Below are 21,233 nucleotides of genomic sequence, written 5' to 3'. Positions count from 1 at the left end.
CCAGGCTGTGTAAGGGCTATTATGACCAAGAAGGAGAGTGATGGGGTGCTACGCCAGATGACCTTGCCTCCACAGTCACCAGACCTGAACCCAATCGAGATTGTTTGGGGTGAGCTGGACCGCAGAGTGAAGGCAAAAGGGCCAACAAGTGCTAAGCATCTCTGGGAACTCCTTCAAGATTGTTGAAAGACCATTACCGGTGACTACCTCTTGAAGCTCATCAAGAGAATGCCAAGAGTGTGCAAAGCAGTTGACTCGCCCCCTGGGCCGTGGGGCACTCGAGACCGGACTTCAGGGCAATGCTGGGAGTAGTAGTGGCGACCCGGTCCCGTGGCTCAGGGTGGTCAGACCAGTGGCAGCCTTTTATATGTTGTAGGTAATGTCCGACTACGCCACCCGTGGATTTCGGTCAGGGAGGACCGCCGCTGCAAGGCAGACCGCTGAGGCTGGTGTTGGGGATGCAGCAGGGAATAGTACAACTCCCCACGGGAGGAGTGTAGCCTCAGGGCAGTGTAACAGGATGTTGGGGGGCAGTCCAGGGTCTTTTACTGCAGAACTTATCACAGACCCACCAGGAGTACAGGGTAGGAATGGACCTGGGTGTCTGAGGACATTCGGGTGAGCTCCACTGGCCAGGGTGAGTGGATAGGCCTTCCGTTTTCTCTCTGCCCTTGCTGACTATCTCCCCCTTTAGTGGTGTGATAGCCCACATCCCTGAGCTTGCCGTGTACTACGCCTATATGGCTTGCGACTCGGGCCTTAGGTACCTGGAGCTTCTCCGTGCTGTACCGATCCCTCTGTGTGGCAGAGCCTCCAGGCTTCTTAGGCCAAGGGACCTGAAATCCCTTATGGGTTGGTTATCTGCTGCAGGGCTTGCAACCCTGACAGCCTCGGACCCCAGTGTCCGGTTGTGTAGTCTCTCTCTGCCAGGACCGGCTCTCGTCGCCTCTGTCCCTGGCTTTCTGTTCCTCCTTTGCCTCCTAGACTCCTCAGCTGCGGCTGTCCTGTCCCTCTCTTCTGGGAACCCTTCTGGATGCTTCAGAAGTGGGTCCTGGTCTCCCTAACCCTGCCCTCAGTACCAGTTTTTATAGGGGCAGCATGCTCCCCCTACTGGCCTGGGACAGGAGGTGCTGCATGCAAATGGTCCATGACCAGAGAACCTCCCTCCTGCTCTCAGACACAGCCTTACAAGTTTGTGGCATCCAGGCCTGGGGTGACACACAGTCATCAAAGCAAAAGGTGGCTACTTTGAAGAACCTAGAATATAAGACATATTTTCAGTTGTTTCACACTTTTTTGTTAAGTATATAATACCGCATAGTTTTGATGCCTTCAGTGTGAATGTATAATTTTCATAGTCATGAAAATACAGAAAAATCTTTAAATGAGAAGCTGTGTCCAATCTTTTGGTCTGTACTGTACATACACGCATAAACATATTTGAAACACAAAAATACATATAAACAAACATCACACAATGATATCTGCACACACAGACACACTGTGACACACACACACTCACTCACACACACGTCACTCACCATCCCCCGGCTCGGCTCCAGTCATCCAGCTCCTCTCCGTTGCAGCAGTGCAGGGCGCACACTGCGTGACTGCACACTAGCAGACACGGCCGTGCACAGGGCCGTGTCTCCTAGCTGTGACGCGGCCAGGCCAGCACAAGCACACAGGGAAGTTAACAGGTGCAGTGCTGGCCCAGCCCAAGAAGAAGCAGGGGCACTGCGCAGTTGCTGGGGAAGCGGTCTGCGGCCCCCCCACCTGGCCATGGGCCCCCTGGAGGGCCGGGTCCCAGGCGGCAGCTCAGATTGCCCTCATTATAATCCACCTGTGACTGGAATGATGTAACACTCCTTGTTTTAAAATACTTAAATAATAGATGTATAAAAAACAATTGTACAAAAATAACAGTCAAAGTGACAAATTCAGCTCTGTTACACCTGTAGTTCTTGGTATAATAGGCTGCCAAAAAAAGCCTAATCTTGTGCATTGGAGATGTTCTGCAGACATGAGACGGTTAGAAACCCTCGTCGATGTTCTAGTTGGTAATCATCCTGTTTTTTGGATGAAGGGAGGGTCAGACAATCTCTGCGAGTAGAGAACATGACAGCGTGGAGACATAACCAATTAAAGACGCTAGGGACCCATTCTTATTCACAGCAGGGAGGTACGCTTGTTGTTACAGCGACAGCGGTGTTTGGAAAGAGAGCGTGTCTGGAGAGGCTTTTAACTCTACCAGAGAATGGGAGAGAAAGGAGGTATGAGAAAACGTATTCAATACAGATAGAGTTGGGCTTTATATCTATCAAAAGAAGGCATCCTGTCATCATTGGATGGAAAGTCCCATCATGCTTTGCTTGGCATTGTAGATTTCAATGGAGACAGTGTGCCAAGCCGGGAATTAGGTGGATATTTATGTGCATGTAGATTGGAGTATGATGTCCTAATTGTCTGGACCAGAAGCTGTAGTTTATTGCAATGAGAAGATTTTTGCAAAAAATACAGGCTCTCACTCCCCCCAATTGTGAGGCCGACTTGACTGTATGTGAGTCAGCTTTCAATTCTCTGGTTCCAATTTTGGAATAAGCATTAATATCTCATGGTAACAAAAAAAAGTATAATTTGCCAAACTATAACAAAGTGCAGTCATAGAAGTGTCAGAAACAGATGTCCCATAACATTGACAGCCACAGCTATCCCTCTAGCACCCATAGATTCCTAAATGTTTGCTGATGTCCAAACCAGCGATAGCTGCAATAATTATTATGCCAGGCTGCATCTACAGAGTGGGCGATTTATATGGATACACCTAAATAAAATGGGAATGGTTGGTGATATCAACTTCCTGTTTGTGGCACATTAGTATATGGGAGGGGGAAAACTTTTCCAGATGGGTGGTGATCATGGCGGCCATTTTGAAGTTGGCCATTTTCGATCCAACTTTATTTTTTTCAAGGGAAGAGGGTTATGTGACGCATCAAACTTATTGAGAATTTCATAAGAAAAACAATGGTGTGCTTGGTTTTAACGAACTTTATTCTTTCATGAGTTTTTTACAAGTTTATGACCACTTATAAAATGTGTTCAAAGTGCTGCCCATTGTGATGGATTGCCAATGCAACCCTCTTCTCCCACTCTTGACACACTAATAGCAACAGAAGAAATGCTAGCACAGGCTACCAGTATCCATTGTTTCAGATGCTACACATCTCGTATTTTCACAGCATAGACAATTGCCTTCAGATGACCCCAAAGATAAAAGTCTAAGGGGGTCAGATTGGGAGACCTTGGTGGCCATTCAACTGGCCCACGACGACCAATCCACTTACCAGGAAACTGTTCATGTAGGAATGCTCAGACCTGACACCCATAATGTGGTGGTGCACCATCTTGTTGGAAAAACTCAGGGAACGTGCCACATTCTGTGAATAAAGAGGGCAACACATCATGTAGCAATTTCAGATATCCAGTGGCATTGAGGTTTCCGTTGATGAAGAATGGCCCCACTATCTTTGTACCCCATATACCACACCATACTATCAAGATACGAGATGTGCAGCATCTGAAACAACGGATACTGGAAGCCTGTGCTAGCATTTCTTCTGCAGTGTTGCCATCAGTGTGTCAAGAGTGGGAGAATAGGGTTACATTGACAATCCAACACAATGGGCAGCACTTTGAACACATTTTATAAGTGGTCATAAACTTGTAAAAAACTCATGAAAGAATAAAGTTACGTTAAAACCAAGCAAACCATTGTTTTTGTTATGAAATTCTCAATAAGTTTGATGTGTCACATGACCCTCTTCCCATTGAAAGAAATAAAGTTGGATCCAAAATGGCCAACTTCAAAATGGCCGCCATGGTCACCACCCATCTGGAAAAGTTTTCCCCCGCCCATATACTAATGTGCCACAAACAGGAAGTTGATATCACCAACCATTCCCATTTAATTTAGGTGTATCCATATAAATGGCCCACCCTGTACAGGAGCCCATTGACATTGACATTTATTGCTAAGTTCAAGCTGTTACAGACTTTAGCCTTCAGCCTACTCATTCAGCTCCTTATTCAAAACTGATTTTGTTGGGACTTGCATCAACCATTATCTACTTCATTATAATATGGAGGATTACAGGAAAAGAACAAAGAAAAACTAACCAAGGAAGTCATACAAGATAGTCTAGAATACATCTATCTGCTGTCTGCTACAGATAGTCCCTCCACTAGATAAGCCTATAGCTGTTTGATCATCCAACACCCTTTCTCAACGGCTAAGGTTCAGTCCATTAGTCCCGGCCCTTTGATCAGCCTGGAACATCTCTCTCTGCACTTAGTGACTTTGTAAAAATATACTTCATGGCTTGTATAGGTTCTTTAATTTTCCCTTTCAGAGGTTTCTTGTCGATAATCATGTCTATTTCCTTCTTTTTTTTCTTCTGTAGCCTGAACAAGTCCTAATATCTTGTGTCTCTGGATGTTTCTCTCTTCTTCATACATCTTGCTCTCTTGCTCTATATCTACCAAGCTTTGTCTCTGCTGTTTCATCTGTTGCCTCAGAAGTTTCATGTGCTTTTCCTTGCCTCTGATTCTTTCTCCTTCTTCAATGGATCTTTCGATAGTTTGACTGCTTTATTTTTCATGGTAGTGTTATTTCTCCTCATCAGCATTTATACATTTATTGGCTTTCCTTTCTGAGAGCTGAGATGTCATCCCCAAATTTATGTCCCAGCAGGTTCAAATTTTACCACCATTTTCACACAATTATTGGTTTTAATCAACTATATCTTATATAAACTTTCTTGCAATTGCCTATTTGAATGGATCCCCTTCCTTCTCACAATTCTCACAATTCAAGCTCACTTTCTGTCTTTAAACAGTCACGGAAAAAGAAGTTAGCAAGCTCCTCGCTTTTTCTCACCCTAATACCTGCACCAGTGAAGGTGACCTAGCTAAAATATTTAACCTCTGTCTTTATTCTAGTATCTTTGCCTCCTCTTTAAAACATGCCGTCATAATCACCTTACAAAAAAGCATCCCTCGACTAGAACTGCGTTGTTAACTACAGGCCCATCTCTAACCTCCCCTTCATCTCTAAACTACTGGAACGCTTGGTCCACCGTCTCTAATCCGCTATCTCTCAGATAACTCTCTTCTTGACCCTTTACAATGCAGCTTCCGCTCTTTACATTCTACAGAAACTGCCCTCACTAAAGTCTCTAATGATCTACTAACAGTGAAATATAATTGTCACTACTTCCTGCTGATTCTCCTGGATCTCTCTGCAGCATTTTACACTTTGGATACCTATTTCCTTCTTACTATGCTCTGCTCTATCAGTCTCAAGGACATCACTCTTTAATGGTTCTCCTCCAACCTCTCTGACCATTCTTTCAGTGTATCATTTACCGCCTCTTCTTCACCTTCTCTTCCCCTTACTGTTGAGGTTCCTCAGGGTTCAGTCCTAGGTCCCCTTCTCTACCTCTTAGGCTGTGTGCCCACGATGCATTTTTTAAGCGTTTCCGCAGCGGCAAAAACGCTGCAGAAATGCTTAAAAAACGCATGGTAGAAGGCCTGCCATGTTCCCCAATGATAATCCGCATGTGCTGTGCACATGCTGCGGAAATTTCCGCTGCGGATTATCATTGCGGAAAAAAACGCAGCACTACCAAGTATTTTGCGGAAGTGCTGCGTTTTCGCCGCCATTGACTTGCATTAGATCGCATGGATTACGCAACACTGTATATGTAGATGCGCATTCCATGCATTCTAATGTGCGGATGGTACCCGGGTGTGGAGGACAGGAGACTCTCCTCCGGACCCGGGTACCATAGAAAACTGTAAAAAAAAAGAATAAAATAAAAGATAAATATATACTTACCTTCTGGCGGCTCCCAGTGCGCTCCTCCTCGCATGCCGACAGTTCACGATGTACTGAAGGACCTGCGCTGACGTCAGAGTCATGTCATGGGTCATGCGACGCTGATGTCGGCAGGTCCTTCAGTGTACCGCTGCCGACAGCTGGGACGGTGAAGCAAGACAGCGCGGGCCATCAGAGGGTAAGTATAGATTTCTTTTTTTTATTTTTTGACATTCTCTCGGGTCACACTATATAAATCCATGCTGTTTGCATGGATTTATATAGTGTGAAGAAGTTGACAAGCACTTTCCAACTGATGCTAAAATCGCTTGGAAAGCGCTTCTTAATAGAGTTGAGCCACCCCCGTAGTGTTCGAGTTCGGTTCGGTTCGTCGAACACCCGTATGTTTGCCGAACTGTTCGTCGAACACAGTCGAACACCGTTAAAACCAATGGCAGGCAAACAAAAACACATAGAAAACACATTCAAAGGTGTCCAAAACCTGACAAACTGCTCAGAAGACACAACTAACACATGGAAAAGTGACAAGTACATATAGTCATGCGAAAAGAAAAGAGGTGGAGGAGTAAAGGGAGGGGGAGACACAAATATAGGCATGTCATGCCCTTCTAAAACCAAAAAAGTGCAAAGCTGACACGGCCAGTCCGTTCCTGCCAGTGCGACCTCCGTGTCGCCGGGTTTGTGCCAGAGCTGCGGTGGACCCTGACGGCCAGCCCCCCTCTCCCAATACTGGTGCCTGTCCGCTGGTGGGTCGAGCAAGCCCCCCTGCGGTGGAGGCAGGTCTAAGCTTTTTAATTTAAATTGTCTCTGTAATTTGAATGAGTACACTTTAAATCCTTTTACAAGGATCTATTGGAGGGCAAGTCTGATGCCAGCAGCCGCGGGAATTCCAGCTCCAGTAGCATCCACTAAAGCTGCTGCAGTTAAAAAGCTTTTATAAGGATCGAGCTTGGCGGTCCACCGCAAGGCGTCCTACCGCCAGTCCCAGCCCCTGTGCCTTGGGGTGCCTCCCCGATGCTCTTCACTGAGTGTCCCGGGGGCCTGAAGCATTTTCTTTGAAAAAATTAAGTGTCCAAACTGCAGGTGGTGTAGCTTGCTTAACAGGTGGGATAATCCGCTGACTAGCAGACACTGCTACTAGGTCAAAAGTATTTCCTGGGCTAGATGCAGTTAAAAATTTGTAATTAGATCTACAGGCGGTGGCTACTCCGCTGACTAGCAGACACTGCTACTAGGCCCAAAGTATTGCCTGGGCTAGATGCAGTTAAAAATTTGTAATTAGATACTCTCGTTGGATGCTGAGAAAGCATTCCATAGAGTCTCCTGGCACACCATATATTATTCTCTTAAAAAGCCTGGGGTAGGGGTCTAGGTGACCCTTTTATAGCCAAAATCATGGCCCTGTATCGCAATCCGTCAGCTAGGCTGAAGATAAATGGAACATTTTCATCACCTTTCATAATCACCAATGGGACAAGGCAGGGATGTCCTCTGTCCCCTCTCTTATACATCCTAGTGATGGAGCACCTGCTCTCATCAATTCGCGATAACCCCAATATTAGGTGGATTGAGGTGGGAGGCACCGAGTACAAGTGCTTTGCATTTGCTGATGATGTCCTAGTATATATCACTCAATCACATATATCCATCCCTGCTGTTATGGCTGAAATAGATCACTTTGTTACATGGTCAAATTTTAAAATCAATGCAGCGAAGTCTGAGGCCCTCGATGTCTCCCTCCCCAAATCCATACAGGATTCCATCCAGTCCAACTTTCCCTTTGCCTGGCTCTCACAGGGTATCAAATACTTAGGAATTCGTATTCATAGAGACCTCTCCCGTCTATTTTATCTTAATTTTGGACCCTTTATTGAACAACTCCATAAAGATCTTACTTCTTGGACGGTGAAGGATTTTTCCGGGTTCGGCAGAATAAGTATACTAAAAATGAACGTCCTACCTACACTGTGTTCCAAATTATTATGCAAATAATATTTTCTCAGATTTTCCCAAATTACCTATATGAATTGCAGTCATTGTAATTTTCCAGTCAAATAACTATTAGAGTACAATTGAAAGGTTTTAGTACAAACTGCCTATGATAACAGTATATTTTTTTAAAAATAAAAAACTCAAACTGCACTCAAAATGCATGTTCCATATTATTATGCACAGCAAAGTTTTCAACCTTTTCATTTTAATAAAGAACAAAAAAATTGTCATTTTTGAAATTATAAGCATTAGCAGGTTATTACAAACTGAAATCAAACAGTTTTCAACTCAAAACTTTATTCTAGGTGATGTTACATTTGCACATAGGACCTCTTGTTCGAAAGGAGCTTCTAAACTCTCTCGTCCATTGAATTTGTCAGGTTTTGGATGGTTTCTGCTTCAATTGTTTTGCATGAGGATAGAATACCCTCCCAGAGCTGTTGCTTAGATGTGAACTGCCTCCCGCCATCATAGACACTCCTTTTGATGATGCTCCAGAGGTTCTCAATGGGGTTGAGGTCAGGGGAGCATGGGGGCCACACCATAAGTTTGTCCCCTTTTATGCCCATAGCAGCCAGAGATGCAGATGTGTTATGTGCAGCATGAGACGGGGCATTATCATGCATGAAAATGATCTTGCTGCGGAATGCACGGTTCTTCTTCTTGAACCATGGAAGGAAGTGCTGTTTGAGAAACTCAACATACATTATAGAGTTCATCTTTACCCCTTCAGGGATCCTAAAAGGGCCGACAATCTCTCTCCCCATGATTCCAGCCCAAAACATTACTCCACCTCCTCCTTGTTAGCGCCGTAGCCATGTTTGCATGGGGTGTCCATCAACCAGCCATCTTCCACTCCATCCATCTGGACCATCGAGATCATTTCATGCATGATAATGCCCCGTCTCATGCTGCACATAACACATCTGCATCTCTGGCTGCTATGGGCATAAAAGGGGACAAACTTATGGTGTGGCCCCCATGTTCCCCTGACCTCAACCCCATTGAAAACCTCTGGAGCATCATCAAAAGGAGTGTCTATGATGGCGGGAGGCAGTTCACATCTAAGCAACAGCTCTGGGAGGGTATTCTGTCCTCATGCAAAACAATTAAAGCAGAAACCATCCAAAACCTGACAAATTCAATGGACAAGAGAGTTCAGAAGCTCCTTTCGAACAAGAGGTCCTATGTGCAAATGTAACATTACGTAGAATAAAGTTTCGAATTGAAAACTGTTTGATTTCAGTTTGTAATAACCTGCTAATGCGTATAATTACAAAAATGACCATTTTTTTGTTCTTTATTAAAATGAAAAGGTTGAAAACTCTGCTGTGCATAATAATTTGGAACATGCATTTTGAGTGCAGTTTGAGTTTTTTATTTTTTAAAAAATATACTGTTATCATAGGCAGTTTGTACAAAAACATTTCAATTGTACTCTAATAGTTATTTGACTGGAAAATTACAATGACTGCAATTCATATAGGTAATTCGGGAAAATCTGAGAAAATATTATTTGCATAATAATTTGGAACAGAGTGTAAACTGTTATACCTCTTCCAAACCATTCCCGTGGTAATTCCCTCAAATTTTTGGAAAAGACTACGCAGTAGCTTTTAGTCTCCCCAGGATGACACAGGTGGGGCAGATGGTGGTTGTCCCGGCCCGCTAGGCCGCATTGTAGCACAGTGAGCTTCGCACTGCAACTTATGCTTCATATCCATGTGACGGTTCATGCATGAAGTACTCAAACTATGCATTTTTTGGCCTCTACTTAGCTTTTGGTGACAAATGTTACAGATAACACGAGTTGGGTCATCCTTAGCGATCTGAAAAAATGCACAGGCTATGCAAGGTTTAGAGCCCATGCGACTCTGCTACTAGCAATACTATCAAATGATTGGCTGGGTTAGATGCAGAGCGTCTGGGTTTGGTTGGGGGTCCCCACAGTCTGCCTAGGCTAGATGCAGTTAAAAATTCTCATTAGATACACAGGCGGTGCAGCTTGCTTCGCAGCTGGGCTAATACGCCCAAAGTATTGGTAGACTCTATACTAAATAAGGAAGGATTCACTGACTGTGGTGGCCCCTCCGTGGGCCGTGGCGATTGGTGGAGATTTGGTGGATGATTATAGGAGAAAGCTCCTTAATAGAGAAAGTTGGTGGATTTATACTTTAAATACACGTGTACCAGCGGGTTTAAACATCAGACATGATTTGATGTATCGTTATGAGTGATCATTTATAGATTATTATTATATATATGTTCCTTTTTTCTTCTTTTCTTTTTCTTTTTGATTAGTTACATTTATATGCATTGTTTCTATGCTATACGATTTTAACATGGTACGTGTGTTTAAATTTCTAATTAACTCAGCCTTGAACAGGTGCATAGTGGGACATGACATATAAATACCACTTCCTTGCTGTTTTTTTGCTATGCAATGATTAAGAACTCGTATATATATTGTGCAGAAAGAAGGGTGAAAGTCCGCCCAGGCGGGAGGAAATTGGAGTTTCATGACACATATTTGAACTGGAGAGGTATTATAGGCCTGCAATGGCCACAGGTACTAATGGAGGTAATCAAGGTAGGGAGAGAGGCAAGAGGTCCGGTCATCTTAGTTATACAGGCCAGGGGAATCGACATAGCTGATCACAAGAGCGCATAACTAATGGCAATAATGAAACTAGACACTGAGCGCTTCAGAGAATTTTTCACAAAATTAACTATAGTATGGTCAGAGATTGTGCCGAGAACGGTATGGCAAGGTGCATGAGACATCACGGCCATCGAACGGACAAGGCAGGTAATAAATATTCGGATGGCAAAATTTATAAGAGACAGAGGCTGTGTAGTGATACGACACCGACAACTGGAAGGAGATAAAGCAGGCCTAATACGGCCCGACGGTGTTCACTTAATGGATATTGGACTGGACATATTACTGTCAGGACTCCAGGACGGAGTGGAACAAGCAATAAGAGCGATTGATGGGGTCGGAGTCCTGCATACGAGTAAGCAGGATCCTCCGTGGCCTGGAAATAGAAAGGACATGTTGGAGAGTTACACTTGTTGGCCAACTTGCCGTTGTGGAGACTGGAGACACAGGGCATGCTGCAACAAGCTGAATTATTTTAGAAATAAAATGCATTTCTAATGGAATGAGTATAAACAGTTAATAAAGCTGTGACCGATCCTCACCCATCCAGTTGTAAGAGTTACATGATTGTATTGTCAATGAAAGGGGGGCGTTAGGGGGCTGAGCGTCTGGGTTTGGTTAGGGGTCCCCACAGTCTGCCTAGGCTAGATGCATTTAAAAATCATTATTAGATACACAGGCGGTGCAGCTTGCTTCGCAGCTGGGTTACTACGCTGACTAGCAGACACTGAAGCTTTGGAGCAGACCTCTGAGTAAACAGCTCTTCAGACTCAACCATCTGTGTTACCCCAAGCCATAGTGTATGTATTTTCTTACGGTTAAAGGGGGGGGGGGGGGGAGACCCAACCCACCTCTAATTGACGATGGCAACGTCACATAAAACAAAGCAAGGGGACTCCAAAAAGTTTCCATTTTTTCCAAAAATTTGTGGCACAGACACCACTTAAGTGGCATCAATTGCCCCAGAGTTGCTTAAAACGGTTGGTTAGAATGAGTACCACCCACTGCAACTATGCCAAAAATTATTTTCCAGACAAGATGCAGCTAAAAATTATTAGTAATTTGCAAGCTGGTGGAGCTTAGTATAGATGGCATAATAGAATGAGTACCGCACACTGCTACAGGCCCAAAATTATTTTCCAGACAAGATGCAGCTAAAAATTATTAGTAATTTGCAAGCTGGTGGAGCTTAGTATAGATGGCCTAATAGAATAAGTCCCACACACTGCTACAAGCCCAAAATTATTTTCCGAGCTAGATGCAGCTAAAAATTATTTGTAATTTGCAAGCTGGTGGAGCTTAGTATAGATGGCCTAATAGAATGAGTACCACACACTGCTACTATGCCCAAAATTATTTTCCAGACAAGATGCAGCTAAAAATTATTTGTAATTTGCAAGCTGGTGGAGCTTAGTATAGATGGACTAATAGAATAAGTCTCACACACTGCTACAAGCCCAAAATTATTTTCCGAGCTAGATGCAGATAAAAATTATTAGCCATTTGCAAGCTGGTGGAGCTTAGTATAGATGGCCTAATAGAAGGATGCTATGCCCAAAAGGTTTTACTTGGCTAGGTGCAGTAAAAAAAATTGTATTCTATACACAGGTGGTGTAGCTTGCAACACAGATACGCTACTCCACTGACTAACACACACTGCAAGAGGCCAAAAAGGATTTGCTTAGCTAGATTTAGCCAAATGCTGTGAAAAACACTTGCACAGCACTGGCACAGACATGCCTGGCAAAAAGTCCTAGGAAATGCTGTAACCTAGTCCTCAAAAGGACTGCAATTACAACTAGTCCCTACTCCCAAGCTGTCTATTTAAGAGCACAGACCTGCCTGCTAAAAGTCGAAGGAAATGCTGTAACCTAGTCCTCAAAAGGACTGCAATTACAAGTAGACCCTACTCCCAACCTATCTATTTAAGAGCACAGACCTGCCTGCTAAAAGTCGTAGGAAATGCTGTAACCTAGTTCTCAAAAGGACTTCAATCACAAGTATTCCCTACTCCCAAGCTATCTGTATATTTCTGAGAAAATTGGCTTGAAATTAATACTGAAAGTATAGCGCACACAGCAACAGCGGTGCCGTCTAACACGCAGCTGCAGCAGTGTGAAAATGGTGGCGACGGGGAAAATGGCTGGGTCTTATAGGGCAAGGACATGTGACATACACAACCAATGACACATGCCCTTGCTTGTGTGAAAAAAAGCAGTTCGCTCCGTGTGTGCGCTGCTGATAGGCTGACAGATTGCACCTCCCCACTGTAAATGCGGGAAAGAGAAAAAAAATGGAGATCTTCATTATTTATGCAGAGATCCATTCCCTGCACCGCCCCCCGCCCCGCTGTACACTCAAACTGCGTATTAACATTGATTATCAGCATTACTGTGAAAAAATCCAGTTATGATTTTGGTGCATGAACAGTTATCGAACATAACCTCGAACAGCCGGATTTTTTTCAAATCGTTCGTGTTCGGCGAACGGCTCGAACACCGCCCAAAACAGCTCGAATTTGAGATTGGCGAACAGTTCGAGTCGAACACCGCTCATCTCTACTTGTTAACCCGCATGCGGAAATGCAAGTGAAGAACGCTTCACTTCCGCATGTCCCTGGCAGGAAAACGCATGTACAATCTACATGCTTTTTTTTCTGCCAGGGAGATGCAGAAACGCTCAGGAAAAAATCCTGAGCATTTCTGCATCGTGGGCACATAGCCTTACTGTTGGGGTTCCTCAAGGCTCAATTCTAGGTCCCTTCTCTATACACCACCCCTGTTTTTACAAACCATTAGCATTGGTTTTCAGTACCATCTCTATGCTAATAACACCCAATAATACACATCGTCTCCTAACATCACCCCCGATGACTTCAAAATACCAGTGATTATCTGTCCGTTGTCTCTAAGATTATGTCCTCCCTCTATTCAAAACTGAATCTTCCCAAAACTGAACTTTTTGTGTTTCCTCCCTCTACTAGTTTACCTATACTTGATATTGCCATTTCTGTGTGTGGGTCTACCATAACTCCTTGGCAGTCTCACTCTCTTGGGGTCATATTTGACTTGGATCTTTCCTTCACTCCCTATATCGGATTACTCTTTTGCTCACATCACCTGCACCTCGAAAACATCTGAAGAATTCAACCATTTCTTACCATTGAGTCTGCAAAAACTCTTACTGTTGCTCTAATTCACTCTCATCTGGACTACTGCAACTCACTACTAATCAGTCTCTCTCTCATTAAACTCTCCCCTCTCCTATCTATCGTTAATGCACTAGCCAGGCTTATATTTCTTTCCAGCTGCTACAGTGATGCCTCCACCCTGCGCCAGTTATTGCACTGGTTACCCACCCACTATAGAATGCATCATAAACTAATTATGCTTACCCATAGTTCTCCAATGCCTTGTATCTCCTTCCTCATCTCTGTCTACCACCCTACCTGTGCCCTTCGTTCCACTACTGACCGAAGATTAACATCATTTATAATCCAAACCTCCCACTCCCGTCTCCAAGACTTCTCTTGTGCTGTGACAGTTCTCTGGAATGCACTACCCCTAATAATACAGTTAATTCCCAGTATCCACAGGTTTAAGCATGACCTAAAAACACATCTCTATAGACTAGCCTATAACATCACGACAAAAATCTAACTATTTGGGTTTGCCCTTCTTAAATTTTCCTCAAAGCCTGGTCCCTCTATCATCCGTTTCCCCAACACTCCATGCACTCAGTAGCAATTTGTACACATACAGATACTGGCAATTGACCAGTTTATGCAGCTTTGCAAGCATAACTTTATTTATTATAATGATGGCTGGGTCATCCATGACAAGCGCTTTTTACCTTGTGTGTTACCCCCATTTCCTTATAGATTGTAAGTCTTGCAAGCAGGACCCTCACTATTTTGTTTGAATTTTGGAATTATGTGTTATTTTGTAATGTCTAATTTTGTTTGTACATGTTCCTCTAAATTGTAAAGTGCTGCCGAATATTTTGGCGCTATAGAAATAAAATTATTATTTATTATTATCATATAAATGCCCACGTAGCTCCGCCAGCACTACACTTACTCCTACAAATGCAGACACAGATGCTCCCATAACAATTTGCCAGGCAGAATTACTATGTTAAAGGGTTAATCGCAAAAAAGAAACAAATCATGCCATATTGATACGAAAGGGGATAACTTGCTGATCTCTGGGGGTCTAATTGCTCGGATGCCCAGTGATTCCAAGAGTACTGTATTGGAGCGGAAGTGCACATGCTCGGCTTCCGATCCATTCATTGTCAATGGGATCACCCGAGAAAGCCGGCAGACTCACAGACTCATAGATAGAGCCCCGATCTCAGAATCAGTGAGCCCCACTGTAATCACTCCCTGGCACTTTGACTGAGCTCTGCTCTGCAGCATGTGTGTCCAGAGTGTGTGTGCAGAGCAGGCTGTCAATCAAATTTCTGGGGAGTTACTATAGCTGCCTTTCACAGTATAGGGATCCCCATAACACTGTCAGCCACAAGTTGCCCCATAACACTGTCAGCCACAACTTGCTCCATAACACCGCCAGTCAAAGGTTTCCAGACGCAAATTCCCCATACACTGCCAGTTAGTGGTTGTTCCATAACATTTCCAACCACAATTACACCCAATAACAATATCAAGGATCCCCCATGCTGCCAGCCACAGGTTACCCCATAACACTGTCAGACACAGATTCAGACACATTTTCTAAATTCCCCATACACTGCCAGTTAGTGGTTGTTCCATAACATTTCCAACCACAATTACACCCAATAACAATATCAAGGATCCCCCATGCTGCCAGCCACAGGTTACCCCATAACACTGTCAGACACAGATTCAGACACATTTTCTCTCATCAGTGAAAGCTATTATTATGTGTACACTCTGCCACCAAAAGTTTGGACTACTTTATTTTACTCTGGACAAGGGTCGATTGTAATAGCTGTAGTGCCTGAATAATGTGAGGCCATAGTACAATAATGAATTAATCATCATTATATAAAAGTTAAGTCCAGGTACCTGAGATTGACACTCGCTTTTTTGAATCCTGATGAAGGTACAAAGAAATAAAACAATCTTTAGCTTTTCTTCCATTCTTCTGACCATCAACTGCAGTACTTCATGTCATGTATAGGGTTCGGTCTGTCAGCACTGTATAGTCATGGCTGAAATCATTGGCCCCCTTGAAACTGTTCCAGAAAATGAAGTATTTCTCTCAAAAAATTATTGTATGTTTTTTTATACACATGTTTATTTCATTTGTGTGTATTGACACGACACAAAAAAATGAGAAAAAAAGGCAAATTGGACATAATTTCATACAATACCCCAAAAATGGGTCAGACAAAATTGTTGGCACCTTTCCAAAATTGTGGGAAACAACTTTGTTTCAAGCATGTGATGCTCATTTAAACTCACCTCTGGTAAGTAACAGTTGAGGGCAATATGAAAATCATACCTAAAACCAGATAAAAAGGGGAGACATTGACTCAATTTTTGCTTTGTGTATCTGTGTGTGCCACACTAAGCATGGAGGACAGAAAGAGGAGAAGAGAGCTGTCTGAGGACTTGAGAACCAAAATTGTTGAAAAACATCAACAATCTCAAGGTTACAAGTCCATCTCCAGAGATCTTGATGTTTCTTTGTCCATGGTGCGCAACATAATCAAGAAGTTTACAGCCCATGGCACTGCAGCTAATCTCCCTGGACGTGGATGGCAGAGAAAAATTGATGAAAGGTTGCAACACAGGATAGTCCAGATGGTGGATAAGCAGCCCCAATCAAGTTCCTGCAGGCTAAGGGTGCATCAGTGTCAGTGCGAACTATCTGTCGACATTTGAATGAAATGAAACGCTATAGCAGGAAACCCAGGAGGACCCCACTGCTGACACAGAAACATAAAAAAGCTAGACTGCAGTTTGCCAAAAAGTACGTGAGTAAGCCAAAATCCTTCTGGGAAGGCGTATTGTGGTCAGATTGGACTAAGATTGAGCTTTTTGGTAAAGCACATCATTCTACAATTTATTGAAAACATAATGGGACCTACAAAGAAAAGAACACAGTATCTACAGTCAAATATGGTCGAGGTTCAAAGATGTTTTGGGGTTATTTTGCAGCCTCTGGCAATGGGGGCCATGACTGTGTGTAAGGCATCATGGAATCTGAAGATTAACAAAAGATTTTTGGTTGCAATGTAGTGACCAGTGTCAGAAACCTGGGTTTACATCTTATGTCATGGGTCTTCCAGCAGGACAATGACCCCAAACACACTTCAAGAAGCACCCAGAAATGGATGGAAACAAAGCACTAGAGAGTTCTGAAGTGTCCAGCAATGAGTCTGGATCTCGGTGGTTCAGTGGTTAGCAAGGTAGCCTTGCTAGCACTGGGGTCCTGGGTTCAAATTCCACCAAGGACAACATCTGCAAGGAGTTTGTATGTTGTCCCCATGTTTGCGTGGGTTTCCTCCCACACTCCAAAGACATGCTGATAGGGAATTTAGATTATGAGCCCCAATGGGGACAGCAATGATAATGTCTGTAAAGCGCTGCGGAATATGTTGGTGCTACATTAAAATAAAGATTATTATTATCTAAATCCCATTGAACACCTGTGGAGAGATCTTAAAATTGTGTTGGGTTAAGACACCTTCAAATATGAGAGACCTGGAGCAGTTTGAAAAAAAAGAGTGCTCCAATATTCCAGTTGAGAGGTGTAAGAAGCTTGTTGATGGTTATAGGAAGCGATTGATTGCAGTTATTTATTCCAAAGGGTGTACAGCCAAATATTAAGTTTAGGGTGTCAACAATTTTGTCCAGCCCATTTTTGAGATTTTGTGTGAAATTATATCTGATTTGCCTTTTTTTCAGTTTTTTTTGGTGTTGTTCCAATACACACAAAGGATATAAATGTGTATAACAATACATGTGTAATTGCAATGATATTCTGGAACAATTTCCAAGGTGCCAACACTTTTGGCCATGACTGTATATAAAATTTACTTGTGGAAGTCAAAAAGTAGAATCTCATGGCTGAAATTCAGATGTATGGCCGTCTGGGTATTAAAAACATGTCTTGATTCCTCCAGGAGTTGATCGTTTATAGAAATGACCTCTATAATGTCAGATAGCGGTGCTCTTCATGACCATAGCCCCCCAAAAATATAGACAGCAGACTAGCGAGTTAGATCCCCTAACCAATATAGACCCCAGGCTAGACCAGACCCCCTGAACTAAAACAGATCCCAGACCAGAGCTCTGAAAAATTCAGATCCTCAAAATGATTATAGACCTTAGAGGACCAGACCCCAGACCAGAACCCCTGAAGTAATATAGACCCCCAAACGAGAGCTCCTAAACAATTACAGATCAGCCTAATCCAGGCACCAGACCCAGCTACACTAATACAGATCAGTTCTAATTGCCTATAAGGACAGAGCCCCACTAGATATCAACCCACACTAACAGGTCATAAAACGTAATCTTTATTAATTTTATGTTAAAATCTATGTATTAGATAGTGTATGAATAAAATACTTAAATAGGTTGTCCACTACTTTTACATTGATGACCTATCCTTAGGATAGAAATATCAGAAAAGACTGACCGTCACTTCCAAAAAAGAAAACTGGTGTGTACAGGTGTTACTAAGCGTATCCATTTCCATATACAACTAACAAATAAAGCAGCACTCTGTAACGCTAAGAATGCAAATATGAAATATATGACATTTTAACTGCATTACTGCTCTAGAAAATAGAAATAACTGAGAAATCTTAGCGCATAACTTGGCCAATTCATGTGTACCCGGTAGCCGCGGTAAGGCGTACCTCGTTGCCAGGAACCTACCTAATGTGAATCCTCTCTTAGAGACTAAAGTCTGTATGTGTATGGGAAGGTAAGATCCTGCTGTAATTAAATCACCTGTGGCTTAGGGGTGGAGTGCTCAGTCAGGAGGCCTGTGTATACAAATATCAAAAGACTGACCATCACTTCCAAAACAGAAAACTGGTGTGTACAGGTGCTTACTAAAAGTAGCCATCTCCATATACAACTAATAAATAAATTAGCACACTGTAACACTAAGTATGCCGCCTATCACAGCTGATCAGCAGTGGTGATAGGTGTCGTACTCCGACCGATCAGACATTGATGACCTACCCTAAGGATAGGTCATCAATGTAAAAGTAGTGGACTACCTCTTTAATATTTGCCTTATACAGGACAAAGGGACAATGGTGTGAATGCTCCATCCCATGATGATGCAGAGAATTTGGTGAAACATGTCGGGAGGACATGTGCTGCATGTTTAAGTTTTATGCAATTCATATTTGCCGCTCTATCCTTGGATGACACCATGGGGCGCCATCTTTAATACTCCAAATATACTATTGCTACTGAACATAATTTAATCAAAAATAATTTCTATAGAGGGCAAATAATAAGAATTTTATTCATACCCTATCTAATACATACATTTTAACATAAAATTAATAAAGGTTAAGTTTCATGACCTGTTAGTGAGGGGTCATATCCAGTGGGGCTCTACTCTTTTAGGAAATTATAATACATTATTATACCCCTCCCAGGTTAATCAATCTCCCTAAGGTAGCTATAGTGCTTAGTATAGATCCGGATCTATGCTTTCTAAACTAATACAGACCCCAGACCAGAGCCTTGAAACTAATACAGATCCCAGAATAAGAGACCCACTAAACAAATATAGACCCCAGACCAGACCACCTTAAAGAGAACCTGTCAGCAGGATTTAGTACTATAATCTAAAGGTATGGAGCTATTACACTAAATCAATACATCTGGCGAAGGAATCTGATCAGTGGTTCTTGTTTAATCACGGTTTTAAGTTTTCTTCTGATGACGTCTTCTGTGCATTGGAGCGAGCCTGGGGGTGTTGGGTCTTCTTCTATTATGGCCCCTCTGACTGCCTCCTGTGTTTCTACAGGTCACTGATTCTTCAGTTACCTGCCTCCATTTTGAAATTTTGCTCCGTCATTGGCATAAGCGGCATGTGTGCAGTGTGATTCCACAGTCTTCTGGTCTTCAATGAAATGGCCCGAGGTGGCGCGGATTGAGATCTTGGCTCATTGAAGACGACTCAGTGTATCCTATGTGATGTATATACAGTACAGTCTCAGTATATCCTGTGTAATGTATATACAGCAGCATGATGTCTCTTATATGATGTATACAGCAGAGTCTCAGTGTTTCCTTTGTGATGTATACAACAGTCTTGGTGAATCTTATGTAATGTAAACACAGTAGAATGCCGTTGTATCCTAAGCGATGTATATACAAGCAGTCACGGTGTTTCCTATGTAATGAATACAGCAGTCTTGGTGTCTCCTATGTGATATATTTACAACAGTCTCAGTGTCTCCTATGTGATGTATAAAGCAGTCTCTATGTCTCTTATGTGGTGTAGACAGCAGTCTCAGTTTATCCTTTTTAATGTATATACAGCAGAGTCTCAGTGTCTCCTATCTGATATATACAATAGTCTCAGTGTCTCCTATTTGATGTATATACAGCATTTTTTTTTAATCCAATGTGATGTATATACAGCAGTCTTGGTGTCTCCTATGTGATATATATATACAGAAGAGTCTCAGTGTCTCCTATATGAAATATATATACAGCAGTCTCAGTGTCTCTTATGTGATGTATTAGTAGTCAGTGTCCCCTATGTGTTGTATATACAGTACAGTCTCAGGGTATCCTATGTGATTATATACAGCAGTCTCAGTGTCTCCTATGTGATGTATTTACAAAAGCCTCAATGTATCCTATGTGATGTATGTACAGCAGTCTCCATAACTCATATTTGATGTATAAACAGTAGTCAGTGTCTCTTATGTGATGTATACAGTAGTCTCAGAGTCTCAGTGTATGCTATGTGATGTATATACAGCAGTCTCGGTGTCTCTTATGTTATGTATTTACAGCAGTCTCAATGTATTTTATGTGATGTATGTACAGCAGTCTCGATGGCTCCTATGTGACGTATATGCAGTACAGTCTAAATGTCTCCTATGTGATGTATCTACTGTAGTATCAGTGTATCCAATGTGATGTATATACAATATAGAAACATAGAAAGATTGAGTTGGAAGGGATCTCCAGGGTCATCTGGTCCAGCCCCCTGCTCAGGAAGCCTTCGCAGGTGTCCCGACCAAAAAGAGCCCCGAACAAGTATTGAGTGCATTTACTGAACATACATTTCAGTAGGCCAACATTTCGGATTTTAAAAACATTTTTCAAGCTGTTGTTATAAAGTATTCTAATTTACTGAGATAATGACTTTTGTGTTTTCATTGGCTGTAAGCCATAATCATCAACATTAACAGAAATAAACACTTGAAATAGATCACTCTGTTTGTAATGACTCTATATAATATATGAGTTTCACTTTTTGTATTGAAGAACTGAAATAAATTAACTTTTTGATGATATTCTAATTTAGCGAGAAGCACTTGTATGTAGTGAAATATACATCTGTGTTTGGAACAAATTACTTCTGAGAGCAGTTTTTTAAGAAAACGTATCATCTCAAAGAGTCGCTTGACATGGACAATCACCTTTTTTCATTTTTCTACCAGGCAGTACAAATAAAACCTGGACTTTGGTTGCTACAAGCT

The sequence above is a fragment of the Phyllobates terribilis genome, unplaced genomic scaffold (genome assembly GCF_046119375.1).
Source record: "Phyllobates terribilis strain yellow unplaced genomic scaffold, ASM4611937v1 Scaffold_5__5_contigs__length_657084704, whole genome shotgun sequence".
NCBI lineage: Eukaryota > Metazoa > Chordata > Amphibia > Anura > Dendrobatidae > Phyllobates > Phyllobates terribilis.
This window is presented reverse-complemented; position numbering follows the sequence as displayed.